At 43.3% G+C, this 13,665-nt stretch overlaps 1 protein-coding gene across 2 annotated transcripts in view; it reads right to left on the bottom strand.

Annotated features, from left to right (window-relative positions):
- The window catches only part of DISP1 (dispatched RND transporter family member 1), a 729,704-nt gene that overhangs the window by 682,381 nt on the left and 33,658 nt on the right, over positions 1 to 13,665 (bottom strand). Inside the window, exon 2 of one of the 2 annotated variants that reach the window (XM_086927949.1) lies at positions 11,763 to 11,865. The exons of the other annotated variant lie outside the window; for it this stretch is intronic. The gene's annotated coding sequence lies outside the window, so the exon portion shown is untranslated. The remainder of the gene's footprint in view (positions 1 to 11,762; positions 11,866 to 13,665) is intronic. 2 annotated transcript variants of the gene reach the window in all.

Here is a 13,665-nt window from a genome sequence, read left to right as displayed (position 1 = left end):
ACACGTTTTATAAATACTAATTAAATAAAGAGTGCAACAAAAACTTGCCATTCAATTCTTTGTTTAAATTGCCGAAATTATAGATTGTGACGGGTAATTTTAATTTTTTATTATATATGGATGCTGCATAAAAGGGAGGCATGCTGCATTAGTATTTTTGCTGCTTAATGGGAACGGAGTGTTATAACAAGCAGTGGTCGGAAACTAATTAAAATGAATCAATCTGTGCTCCACACATTGAAAAGGAAGTGATGCCAGATCCACACTGAGCAATTAGGAATCAGCAAATAAGACTGACAAAAAAGGAAACAAATAATAAGCAATGGGCGGGCTCCAAGCCCTTTACTGTAAGCAACATCCCTTGCAGCAACGATCATGTGCGCGGTCAGGTGAGACCTCAAAACTGGCTACCTTACCCATTCACGCATAGAATCTTGAAACTGCAGAGCACTATCCATTGTAACAGAGGATTAGCTGTGTACAATAAGCAGTGACCTCCCCCTCTCCGAGTTGCTGCAAAGTACATTTGGGATATATCTATATATGCAATTACAATATCAAACCTTAGCTCTCAATATGGATGCATACACTTCTCATGTAAGGTTTTTGGGACAAGAAACTGAGGTTAGGAGGATAACAATGAGTTTTATCTGCACACTACCAACTCTATTTTTATGTGATTCATGTACTCTGAAGTCCTTATGTAACATTCTATTGTAAAGCGCACTGACACCTTTGGGTAAAATTCGCGCTAAATAAAAACGCATAAATAAACACATTTGCTCGCATCACTTTAACTTCTGGAGTGAAGTAAACCCGCATCCTCGGCTGTCCATAACGCGGGTGGGGTTAACTAGCAATGGAGTTCTCTTCCCATATTAAACAGGGGAGGTGTGGGGTCTTCAAAAATATTATTATTGTTATCAACCCTCTAAGAACTCCGAGTGTCTAACAGTAGGGTCTCTTGCATCCAGCTGCCAAGGAGGAGCAGAGCAGCTCTTTGGACACAAACAGAACCACTTTGTCAGCAACACGATCTCAAACGAATAGCAGGCCGACGCTACATACATCCCATGCTTGCATTAACTTACAACCCTCTTCTCTCACCTGCTAACGCCACAGCAACAACCAGTGTTGGACGTTCGTTGCTGCTGCCGAGGACGCAGAGCGAGGGCGGGATGTTCATAATGGAGAGAGGCCTAAGGAAGCCTCCTTTACATGGCGGCCATATTTGGGAGGGACCTCGTCCAGCTAACAAGCACAGAGCTTCCACGTTTTCCCACAGTCTGAACTCAATGGTTAGCCAATCTACTAGAGTCCGGTTAACTTTAAGAGTACAGACATTTGCTTAAATATGCCTTTTCATAACAAACTACGTACAGGGTAAATCGTTCAGTATTGCCACATTCTCGTACATAAAATTACCACGTCTGTTTTGCTGTTTTACATGACTCATGGTCACATTCCTTTTTGATGCACGGGGTTGGAGGGGGGGCGATTTTTTTCAGGAACGCTGGATTTTGACCAATCCTAGTAGTCCACTTCTAAAGGCGGCAGCTGTTATGTTCAAATAGCGCCGCATCCTTTGGGATATATATCCTAGTAAAATAATAAATAACGAACACACGGAAAGGGCCTGTGCTCTCCCCTTCCCATTGGCTGGAAGGTAAAACTCCAGCCAATGGGAAGAGGAGAGGGCGGGACTTAAAAGAGACACGGAAATGCCCCCGAATCGCGTTCCGACGGGGAAATAGTGATTGACAGCCAATCTCTTCCAATGGCTAGCCTCCATTTATGGAGCTAGCCAATGGAAGACAGAGGCGGGACAAAGCCCCATACTGTAGGATCATAAGATTTCGCCTGGGCGGAGCACTGCTTCGCAGTGCTACAGCCAAGCGAAACCTAAAAATACACTGGCAAATGAAAGTATTTGGTAAGGAAGTTCACTTCCATGTCAGCGGATATGCACCGTGATCAAGTCAAGTGGCATCACTGACAGTGCAAGGGACAGCTATCTCTAGGCCAGCCCTTCCAAGAGGTGGCGTAACAGAAGACCACTTATTACAAACTGCAAACAGACTACTGGGCGGATGTGTGCCCACCTGGAATGGGAAGATTGTGAGCTTTTACAAGACTACAGAAATAGAAATGCCACTAGAAGTGAGTCAGCTTCTTTCATTATGCTGGGGCTGGGGTGTTTTTAAACAGCATGGCCGCCTTTCAAAGGGTTGAGTACGAATATAAAAATCTGTCAGTGACTGTATTTATAAAAACGTTAGGAACTACTTTTTACATAAAGTAATTATCTAAATCGTTAATACATGAAAGGGCCGCAATAACACGTTGGCAAAATGTATCCAGTGACATACACATTTTATTTCAATGCATGCACCACACAGTTTCTTTGAGAAAACGTTGAGGGGTCTACACAATGACCCCTTTCTACACATTCTAAAGTCCAAGAGCAGTGCAGCAGCAATTAACCCGACATTCACAAAGGGTTGAGGGTGTGAGATCTTAAAGAGGCCAATCATATTTTTGTAGTGGAAAAAACATATTCACAAAGCAGGCAGTAATCACAAATGCCACAGGAACTGTAAATACGACGTAAGCCCAGTATGAAGTGAGATTCCCCAGTGGTGGGTGTTGTGTTTACAGAGTCTGACTAATGGCTGGACAGCCTTGAGAAAGCTGCAAGTGTCCGAGTGCCCTCCTAGAGGAGGTTCATAGGCCTTACTGAGGGTGCTTACTCTGCAGTAACCATTTTTACAGGTCTGGCCCCAGTCAGATCGGATACCACCACTGCTAAAGAGCAGGGCCCTTGCCATGGAGGCCTGGCAAGTTCAAGTATTTGCTGTAGGACATGAGAGTTGTGTGATCAGGAGCAAGAAATTATACTGGTCTGGCCATAGGGGAACTATGCATCCAACATAGGACTAGTGTGGGTCTTACTGGAGTCTCAGTCCTGAAGATCAGGCCTATCAGATGCTAAAAGATGTGGGAATCCAATGAAGGGTTCCTGGAGGTGCCATCCACTAATGGAAGTTTTGTGTCAAAATAACTCAAATCCTACATGTGATCTGCTGAAAGGGGAGAACACCCAGTTTGTAGGTTAATTTTGATCCCTTTCCGAGCTGGGATAGCTTGTGAGAACAAGCATTGGCAAAGCAATTAGGTATCTCCAATGAGAGAGCTATTGGCTTTGCCGACATATTTTAGCCATGTTGTACACCAGCATGGCTTCAGCATGGCAAAAAGTTAATGGCTTAAAGGAAAGTGGTGTGGAGTGCTGTAGAGTGGAATGGTGTAGAGTGGAGGGGCAGAGAGTGTTGTGTATTGGAGTGGTGTACTGTGGAGTAGTGCAGAGTGGATTGGTGTAGAATGCATTAGCATACAATGCGACAGAGTATAGAGGCAGAGTGTAGTGGCATAGAGTGTGGTGGCACAGAGTGCAGCGTTGTAGAATGCAGTGGCATAGAGTGCAGCATCGTAGATTACAGTGGTGTAGATGAGAGTGTTGCATAGTAGAGTGCAGTGGTGCAGTATGGAGTGGTGAAGTGTAGAGTGCAGTGTTACGCAATGCACTGGCATATACCCGTGCATAGTAGAGTGGTGTACAGTGGTACAGAGTAGAGGACATTGCCATATAGCGCAGTGATATATAGTGCAGTGGCGTAGAGTGCTGCAGAGTGCACTGGCGTAGAGTGGAGTGATGAATTGTAGAATGCATTGGCATAGAATGCACTCTATGCTACTTTACAATCCTGTAGTGGCGGGGAGTAGAGTGGCGGGGAGAAGAGTGGCGGGGAGAAGAGTGGCGGGGTGTAGAGTGGCGGGGTGTAGAGTGGCGGGGTGTAGAGTGGCGGGGTGTAGAGTGGCGGGGTGTAGAGTGGCGGGGTGTAGAGCGGCGGGGTGTAGAGCGGCGGGGTGTAGAGCGGCGGGGTGTAGAGCGGCGGGGTGTAGAGCGGCGGGGTGTAGAGCGGCGGGGTGTAGAGCGGCGGGGTGTAGAGTGGCGGGGTGTAGAGTAAAGTGGCGCGGTGTAGAGTAAAGTGGCGCGGTGTAGAGTAAAGTGGCGCGGTGTAGAGTAAACTGGCATAGAGTAAACTGGCATCTTAACAGCATTTTTGCAATCCACATGCAAAGGAGCTTGGAGATATGCTGCGGATGCATCTACTTTTGGAAACAACTTGATGCCTCTCACCAATGCAAGTATTTGTTGATCCTAGGAACTGGAAATCTACCCACAAAAATGCTATTATTAGAGTCTCAAAAGTCTACACAGGGCTGATTTTTACTTTAACCCAGGTGTGATCACAGGGTGGGGGATAACCATTAGAAGGACGCTATGGGCACAATAGTTTCAGGCTCTACTAATTTCTTTACATACCTACTGCCTACTCTTGGAGTATATTTTGGCTTTATGTAGAATTGGTACAGCACCTTATCTGAGAACCATCTTTTGCTGAACCCCATGCAGTTTGCCTATTTTCTGATTCATTACGGATACTTGTTTAACATGATTTTCTAGGTTCCTTCCCCTCTATCCACTATTAAAGCATGCTCATTGTTGTTAGGATCCCAAACAATGTGCACGTTCTTTTGGTCTAGCCAACCAAGTACAGAGGGACCCTTCTTGGCTGCTTGGAGTTTCCCTGTCGTTGTCCTGTTCTTGAACATAAAAATTAATCTTCTGAATCACAACATCTCTATATACTCTTCACAAGATATCCTTCTGGGCTTATGTCAAATTCCTTTAAACTTGATGCGTGCTTTTTTTGCACGTAGTCTTCAAAACACTCTTGTTCACTAAGGTATAGGGTGAACAGGAGTCTGCAATTAGCTGTATGTGTATTCTCCCAATCATTATAAAGCATGTGGGATTTTTTTTTTAATTGTTATTCAAAATACTCAAGATAACCCTTTCTTTCATGTCCAAGGCCTCACCATTGTTCATATCCTCGATAAACAATTCATCATCCAAAGCAGCTATGCATCCTATTCTTGCTCCACACTGCTTTCATCTGCAGACACGAGCAAATAAATGCCCCATCTTACCACCCAAACTGCATTTCTGCTTATGTGCAGGACAGCTTTTGCTATAGACTTAATGACTGAAATGGTTGCACCAGTAACAATGAGCAGTACCTTGCCTGTAACATTTTTGTTTTATATCTCCTTTCCCTTTCTACTGTTTAACCCAAATTTTGGTAACTCATTGCTTAACTTAGCAATTACACCACTAGTTACTTCCATTTTCATGGCTTTAGTGCATCGATCCGATAACTCCTTCATATCAATTGCAATATCTTAACTGCGAGTGTCTTTACTTAGCCACAACTTGTCTTGTATGCCAGGGTTGAATGTTGTGTTTTACACTCCAAATGTGCTCTACTCCACTGCTATTGTTTTCAAAGCTGTAACATAATATTTGCCGGTCTCATTCTTCTGTTGATTTCTATGGAAAAATGTATACACCTCGTCACACCTATACACACGTTGTAAGTAAAATAAGCATCTGAATCAGTCAATAAACCATTTTCTACATTCCTGTCTCTAACCCCTCTCCTCCTACACACACAGGCCCCAAGGATTAAACAGTATACTTTTACTTTAGGGTGTTAAATTGTTGGTTTCATCAATGGCAGTTATGTAGTTAAGAAAGTATTCTATCCACTCTGACCACTGTAAATGTGGTTCTCGTGCTGTGACAAGAAATTCCCTGGGAGGATTTATGGCGATGAGATTCTCTGAATGGGCTAGCTCTAAGTACTCACTTCTCCTAATAGAAATATTGGACGAGTCTTTAGGCCAGTCTTCTCCACTGATCCCTGAAATTAATATAAACTCAACAAAATGTACTTTGGAAACATAACTTTGTTTCACTGGAAATAAAAACTTTGCCCATTCAATGGAGTACAAATCAGCCAAATTTCTTCTAGAGTTAATAATTCATTTAAGGAGCATACGGTAAACTTCTTCCCAGGGAAATTAATGTCTAGTTACAATACTGGCCTTAATCTAGTTAAGCTGCTTTCCCAATCACTTTATAATGCAATTTCCATATCCAGGCATATATCATCATTATATTCAATGAATTGCCATACTAACAAATTAAATATGACATAGTAAGTGCCGCCCAACTAGCTGATTCAATTTTCAGACATGCAGCTACCAGAAAACTGGCCTCTGCCTAGGGTTATGTCTTGATTCTGTGTGCAATCCTGGCTTGCTCTGCACTCCCTTGCCGCTTAGAGAAGTGTCACATTCCACTGATGCATCTAAGGGCGGAGTGCGCCGGCTGCACTGAAGGTATTTGCACTCCTCATCTGTTGCACGGTTGGGCGAGTGCTGATGGGCGTCTTCAATAGTAAAAGGAGGATAACTCTTAATGCTTACTCAGTCCACGCAAATTGCTTTTTCAAAGATATTTACTGGAATCCCTACTTCATGGCCGCTCTGCTGTGCCTGTAGAAGATCTAAATTTTCAAACCTGAATAAGTGGCATATTTTATATTGTCTTTATTCTCCTTATCCAGTTGCTGCCTAGATAATCACCAAAATTGTGTAGTGAATCTACATACATACATAATTAAGGTTGAAGCCTTTATTAGAGACTGCGGATCTTCAATGCCTCCTTCACAATGAGCTACATTTTGAAATTCCACAACACATTCAAGAATGAGAGTGGTCTGCTGGAAAATACTGAATTAAAGTGACAGTGAATAAATAAGCATGTAGGCACACACCACGTTAGTAACCCAGCTAGACAAAGCTGCCCAACCCTGACAACACATGATAGTAACCAAGCCACAAGCTGGATGAGAAGTGCTGGAAACCCTTTTATTAACCTCAGTCACCACGATGATGTCATGGGAATCCGTAAGACAACTGACGGTAAGAGGCAACAGCAAGAATAAGACAGCACACAATGAAAACGAGGCGGCTAACCCTGTGCAACGATCCAAGGGGCACAAGCCCTGCAACCTCCTAGGACAGAAGGCCATACCACCACATATATACACACTCAAAATTATGCCATACAACCTTCATACTTGCTGGACATATAGTCGCGTAACCCTACCAGTCAATCATCAGGAAATGGAACTCTCAGTCCTCAAATTCAAAATTCATGATCAAACTTATGCACCAAAGCTATCACCACTACAGCAACACACCTATAAACCACCACCTAGAATCCACATACAACTAATTTGCAAAGGTAAAACAAACACTTACATGGACTCTTCATACACACAAAACAACACAAATCTCCTCCTGTACACAACCCCATACATACAGAACAAATCCGAACCGTTATGCAATATTCATAAGCACAAAGGTCGGACATATTGTATGCGACCTCGATAAGTACATCACATGTAACATAATGAACTCATGAAAATCCTGACAGATCAGCAAGTTAGCATCAATCACACTAGTCTGGACTCGTGCATTACCTCCTTAGGTACCCCCATCCTGCAGGAAGTACCAGACTTACTTCCCAAACTGCCACACAGATCTGAAACAGGTACGAATCACAAACAAGCATGACCGCAGACTATTAACACATACAACAGAACCTGCAACACAGCATGCCGCAGACATGTTCAATCACCCTACAGGTTCCACACCATCCAGACGGTCCTGTACGGCATTACCAATCTACCATGAATCACGTAAATGCCCTAGGAAACTCTACACTAACACTATGTATCCTAACCCAATCCATACATGTAACTATCAAATACATGAATTAGCATCCAAAGCAAAATATACACTTTACACCTAAAGTTATGCACTCTTCATTCGCTTATAAACTGAACAACAATATCAAGCAACCCAGAACAGGTATATCCCTTGGGTTAAGATTTCTTCTTTTCTTCAAACAGCTTCATTGCCTCTAGACAACTCATTGCTCAATCAATGGCACAGTTCTACACTTGCACTATTGTGCACACAGCCAGCATCCAGTCTCAGGAAAATTGAGTGTCCTACTGTCTTCAGTAACTAAAATTCACATGGACTCGCTCAGTGCAGTTCTTGTTCACTTAGGTGTGCCTGCCCCTGCTCGTCCTCCCTCGCATTTGGCATATTTGCCCTCTTACAGGCACTGAAAAGATCTAGGGCAGGAATTTATCAGGTGCTGCAAATGATGCAATGGCCTGACATGCTTCCTGGTCAGCACTGCCAAGTAACAGTGAACAAACACAAACTCGCACAGACCGATGGGTGATGACACATCACAGACCTCAACAGTGACTGCCCTGTCGTCCTGTACCTGGCCAAGAGCTCTAAGCATCTATCCACAATGCGGATGCTCCACTCTCATTAAAGCGCAGAAAAATGCCTGCTGCTCACATCATACTGTCCTGACTTCTCGAGCAGGGAAAGCTGTGTTCTAAACTGGAAGATATTGAAAGAAATTCGCATTCAACACTGCTGAGAACTGGCAGACATCCAAGGAGCCCAGAAAATGGTCTATTTTCCTAAACAGACGACAGTACCTTTAACTCCAGTTGGCCAGTCACCACGGGTATGGGCTCTGAAATGCACTAAAAATCTCCGTACACGTCCAGGACCATCGTATGCAGAGTTCTTCCTCTCCTTCAAGAACCACACCTCATGCACTGCTCAACTTTTTTCAATACAATAACTGCCTCCACTGTTCTTTACACGCATGTGCGCTAGCGGGTTTTCCCGCTGTGCGCTGAAATTTGAAAATCGCGGGTAACGTGACAAAGCCAGCTTGTCATCCGCGTAGCGCAGGTAACGCCCATGACGAGCTGGCTTTGTCATCCGCATCGAAGGGGTTAAAATGTTCAGTAAATATGTGCCGCTCGTGACGCATCCTGCACAATCTTTAATAAGTCAGTGGGAGCCTTTCAATACTCCATCTACCCTCTTCATTGGGATCTTCCTGCCCAGCAGTGCAGGCCGAGGCTATTCTAAGAATTTGAGAATAGGTGGCCCCAAATCACAATTTCCTGGCCTGGTGGCCTTCCTCAATCTCGAAGCATCTCTCTTTTTCTCCCAGGAATGGCTCCATCCTTCCTCCAGAGCCTTCCAGCATCACCACATAGGTCTTGCAAAATCCTGTCATCTATTTATTAAGTATTGAGGAAGGTTTAAAAAGGATGAGTCTGAGTCAATCAGGGAGAAGACTGGTGTCTGGAATGCAGAGCCGGAATCCGGAATGCAGAGCCGGAATCCGGAATGTAGAGCCGGAGTCTGGAATGCTCAACAGTGAAGGGTGATAGAGAGTCAACGAGAGATAAACAGAATAGAGAGAAAACAGAGACACAGTAGGGAGAGAGTAGAAAGAGGTGTGCATGTGTGTTGTCTGTGTTTTTAGTTTCAGTTTATGGGAGGAGAAAGTCCTGCCCAAACATATATATGCCCACACATATATACATCAGAGCCTAAGATGTATATAAAGAAGATGCCCTTCTCTGCTAGACTGGCTACTGGATTATATTTGAAAAACCTTTCTCAAGACTTAAAAGAGCCCAACTTTCAGCCTCCGTATTGTTATAGCTGGAGGTCCTTTTGGCAACACAAATACCATGTACCATTTCATTAATCATTTTCTTTTTAACAACACATATGGGAGAAAAACATGCAAAGAAAATCAACTACTAGCATCACATCACCAATCAAAAATCCAGACTTTGCCAATGCTGGTTTAAAATGTATTCTCCGGGAGAGGAGAGGGTTCTTTGCCACCTGCTTTCACTCTTATTTGGAAGAGGGAGTGCACATGTTTCGCTCACCTTCCATTTGCTCACCTGCCTGCCCCCACATGCATTGAATCACAAGTGGTATTCCTTTGCTTGGCATTCCTTTGAAGGTCCCTTGATACAGCAGTCAATCTTGCACTCGTGCATGCAATGTCTTCCTCTGAGCTCAGTGCTACAGCTATCAGTTTTTGGGCACTGTTGAGGCCATGTATTGTCCGCACTATTCAACATTTTTTCTTCATATCACTCATTATCTCATTCTTGACATTTCATATCGCTTTCAAGGCCAGCTAATACTATTACTCAACTTGGGTGTATATCACCCTCTGAAGGATGAAGGGCTGAATTGACTTAGTCCAGATTCAAACTCGTAACGTACATGTTGCATACTGATCTCAGCAGCCAGGACTTGACTCCGTAAGGTCCCTCTGACTGCTGCTCTTTTACATATTCCATGAAGTGGTGCGATAGTCCACCAGAGTGGTTTTTAGATCTATGTCTACAAATTGCTCTGCGAGCTGGGAGCCTATTTGGACACCTAAGTGATCCCACAGACCTTGTGTCCTCCATCTGTGAGATCATGCTATTTGCAGAAACCAAGGAAAGTGGTCAAAGCATCATGACGACTGTTGTTAAACAGAGAACAGCTTGTAACATGTTGTATATTTATACTTGCATCAATATGACTACCTGGTTTCTGTAGTCCTTTCTTAGTGTTCCTTTCTTCTCTATCTCCCATAGTACCTTTGTGTGTTCTATCTGTGGTGTGGAGGATTCCAGCCCTGGCAGTTGGTCTGGTCAGCTGTGGGGTTTTATTGCTCTGCTGTCTAACTTAATAAATATATCTTAATTACCTGAAGACGTGTCCTGCTACCTACTTAACAGGTCAAGGTGTAATCACACCTCAGTCTTAATCTAGTCATTTCTTCAAGCAAAGGTCACACTCCCTTGAAGAAACCATAGCAGAACCCCTGTGGACATCATACATCAGGAGACGTGTAAATCAGGGCTATGCAAGTCTGGAGAGAGGAAATATAATACTGGTCTTAATGGAAATATGGGAAAAGTTCATATGACTAGCAAGGTTGGCAAAGAGAAGGCCCTCTTGTATGGCCATAACTCTCAAAGGGCCAGATTACAAGTATGATGGTCTGCCGCACCGCCAAACCCGCATGAGGACCGGCCGCCCTATAATGGCTTTTTTTGTCATTGGCGGGCATTTCCTTGGTCATTACCACAGCAGTGCATATAAAATAGGCACCGCATTGGGAATGTCAAAGGAAGTTTCAGCACAGCATGGACTCGAAAGTGGGAGGGGGGCGCACATGTTCTGCCCCGTGTACATCTACAAGGTGTGAGGCACAGCCCCCTTTCTTTCCTCACCGCCACTGTTTTCATGGAGGAAAGAATTCCATGAAATCAGTGGCGGTGATGGAAGTTGTTATATGCTTCGCAGGGCAGCGCGACCCTGCCAATCATACAAATACTTTGGGACCCCCGCCTCAAAATGGAGATTCCCTGGTGGGGTCGGCGGTGCCAGGGCAGCATAACCACAAGGGCCGTAATGTGGCAGTCACAAGACCGCCACCCGCGTGCCAACAGGAGTCTGGCGGTCTTCAGGCTGCCAGACTCCTAATCGGGCCCCAAGTGTGCTAAAGAGGTTACAGGGTCAGATAAAGAGTGACACGAAGGACCGTTGATCGCGCGTGCCATATGAGAAGCACAAACAAAACAAATAGGTAAGCGAACATAGACTTAGCACTGAAAAGTATACAAAAGTACAACAATGTGAACTAATACAAGAGTGTAAAGCAGGCAAATCTATGCTCTTACATCATCACAACACAGTATAGCCGGAGGGCAGGCCTGAAGCATGCACTCATATGAGATGTGTTAAACGAGTAAGTGTTCTAATGATCCTTGTTTGAGTCAGTTACTCGAAGTAACTCATCAAATACTAACATCAAAAGAACTACCCTGGGTCGTGTTTTTTGGCAAACATTTTAGCATCAACAAATGATTTACCTTGTTATGAAAATATCCAGCGTACATGAAATATAACAGACAGCGCCCCAGCCCTCGGTAGATGCACCAGCAGTCATTGGAAAACCGGGAGTCAGCGCCACCACTCCAAGGAGCTAAAGGATAGGGTATATAAAAAAAGTTCAAAAAAGTATATGCTATTGTCAGTCGTGGTGCCAAAAGAGAGAACATTTCGCAAATTACATTTTGAAATTTGTGGTTAGGTAATCAGGCAGTATGATCCTTATTGGCGGCTTTTCAACTATGGGATTTCTAACAAAAAATGATCTACATAAAATAACATTACTAATTATCTGACATTGAAGTCTTCACCAAAATGTGCCATATTTAAATTATTGAAAGAAATAGTTAATTCATTCGGCTGCAGTACCGCAATATATAAATTACCCTAAAACCTCTGTACACGCCTTAGGCGGAATGGATCAGGAGAGATGCACAGATATACAGTTTTTAATTGAGACTGGCCCTTTATGCTGGCATTATGCTTTTATACCTTCCGCGGCCACAGGATTCCGTACTCGGCTTGATGCCGTTGTAGCAAATATACAGCAAAGCATCCTGACTGACGGGAAAACAACATTTGTACAACTGACAAACACGCCACCCCACTCTCCCCAAAAGCTCAGTTTTAAGTGGCAGACGATCTCTTCTTATATCTGATTATGCACATTATATCGTCCAGTATGGCCAAAAGGTTGGACTCGGTACTATTTTTGGCTCAAAAACCCGTTTGTGAAGGGAACAGCAGAATGTTATTTTCTAAAAAGTTAGTTAATTGTCCATTCACGAATTTTTTCAGTATCTTGGACATGAATGGAATCAAAGATATAAGGTGGTAATTGGCAAGCAAGAAGCATATATTCTTGGCTAGGGGTGATATTAAATCATGCTTCCAAGTATCTGGGTATGTTGCCTCTGCCAAGGATTGGATAAAAATGAGGGCAAAAAAGGGAATATAGTATTTTTTAAAGAATACATTAAATGAGGGCAAGGGTCAAGAGGGGATCTCGACTTGACCTCTGACATTAGTTTTGCCTCTGTGATTCTTTCAAAAGAACTCAAATGGGCTTCATCTTCCGGATGTGAACCTAATAGTTTCCATGAGAGCTTGTCTAGAGAAAGTTGAGAGTCAAATGACGAATAGATCTTCTCAATGTTGTCGTTACAAAACTTTCCGATTTCCTCACAGTGTGCTTCTGTGGGAGTGATTGCTTGGGAGAGGTATGTTGGCTGGACGAGCTCTTTTAAAATCTTAAACAGTTCTTTTGAAGAACTGCTATTCTCTTCAATTCTCCTAATAAAGTAATCCTTCTTGGTTCTCCTTAATGTTTTGTGATTTTTTTTCAATTCCTCTTTATAGATTAGGCGGTCTATTGCGTTTTTTGAGCGCCTCCAGACATGTTCAAGAGTTTTACATTTCCTTTTTGCTAGTCTAAGATCATTAGAATACAATTTTTTTTTTCCTGAGAGCGAGCATCTAGCTCGTTTACGAACTATCGGAGGGGGCGCAGCTTTCTAAAGAATCTAAGATGGCTTTATTAAGGTTTTCAACATAATCATCAAGAGATTTTAGTTGGTCGTTAAGCGGTGGAGTAAAAGGTTTGAAGAAAGTTTTCAGCATTAATATGACTCCAGAGTTTTTTGAGTGCTACGGATGTATCTGGAGGTGTTTTTTGATCATCTAGTAGCATGAGGGTGAAAGTGACAAGGAAATAGTCAGTCCAAGTTAAAGGGGCAATGTCCAGAAATTTTGTGGCATCAATATTTGAAAAGAGGCGGTCAAATTAAGTATGGTCAGATCTATGAGTGGGACCAGTGATCCATTGTTTGAGTTGGAGTATTTTCATGTCATTCTCAAATTGTCTGAAAAGGGGTCTTCAGTGTT

This window comes from Lissotriton vulgaris, chromosome 6 (assembly GCF_964263255.1).
Source record: "Lissotriton vulgaris chromosome 6, aLisVul1.2, whole genome shotgun sequence".
Classification (NCBI taxonomy): Eukaryota; Metazoa; Chordata; class Amphibia; order Caudata; family Salamandridae; genus Lissotriton; species Lissotriton vulgaris.
Note: the sequence above shows the minus strand (reverse complement) of the source record. Positions and strands in the feature narration are given on the sequence as shown.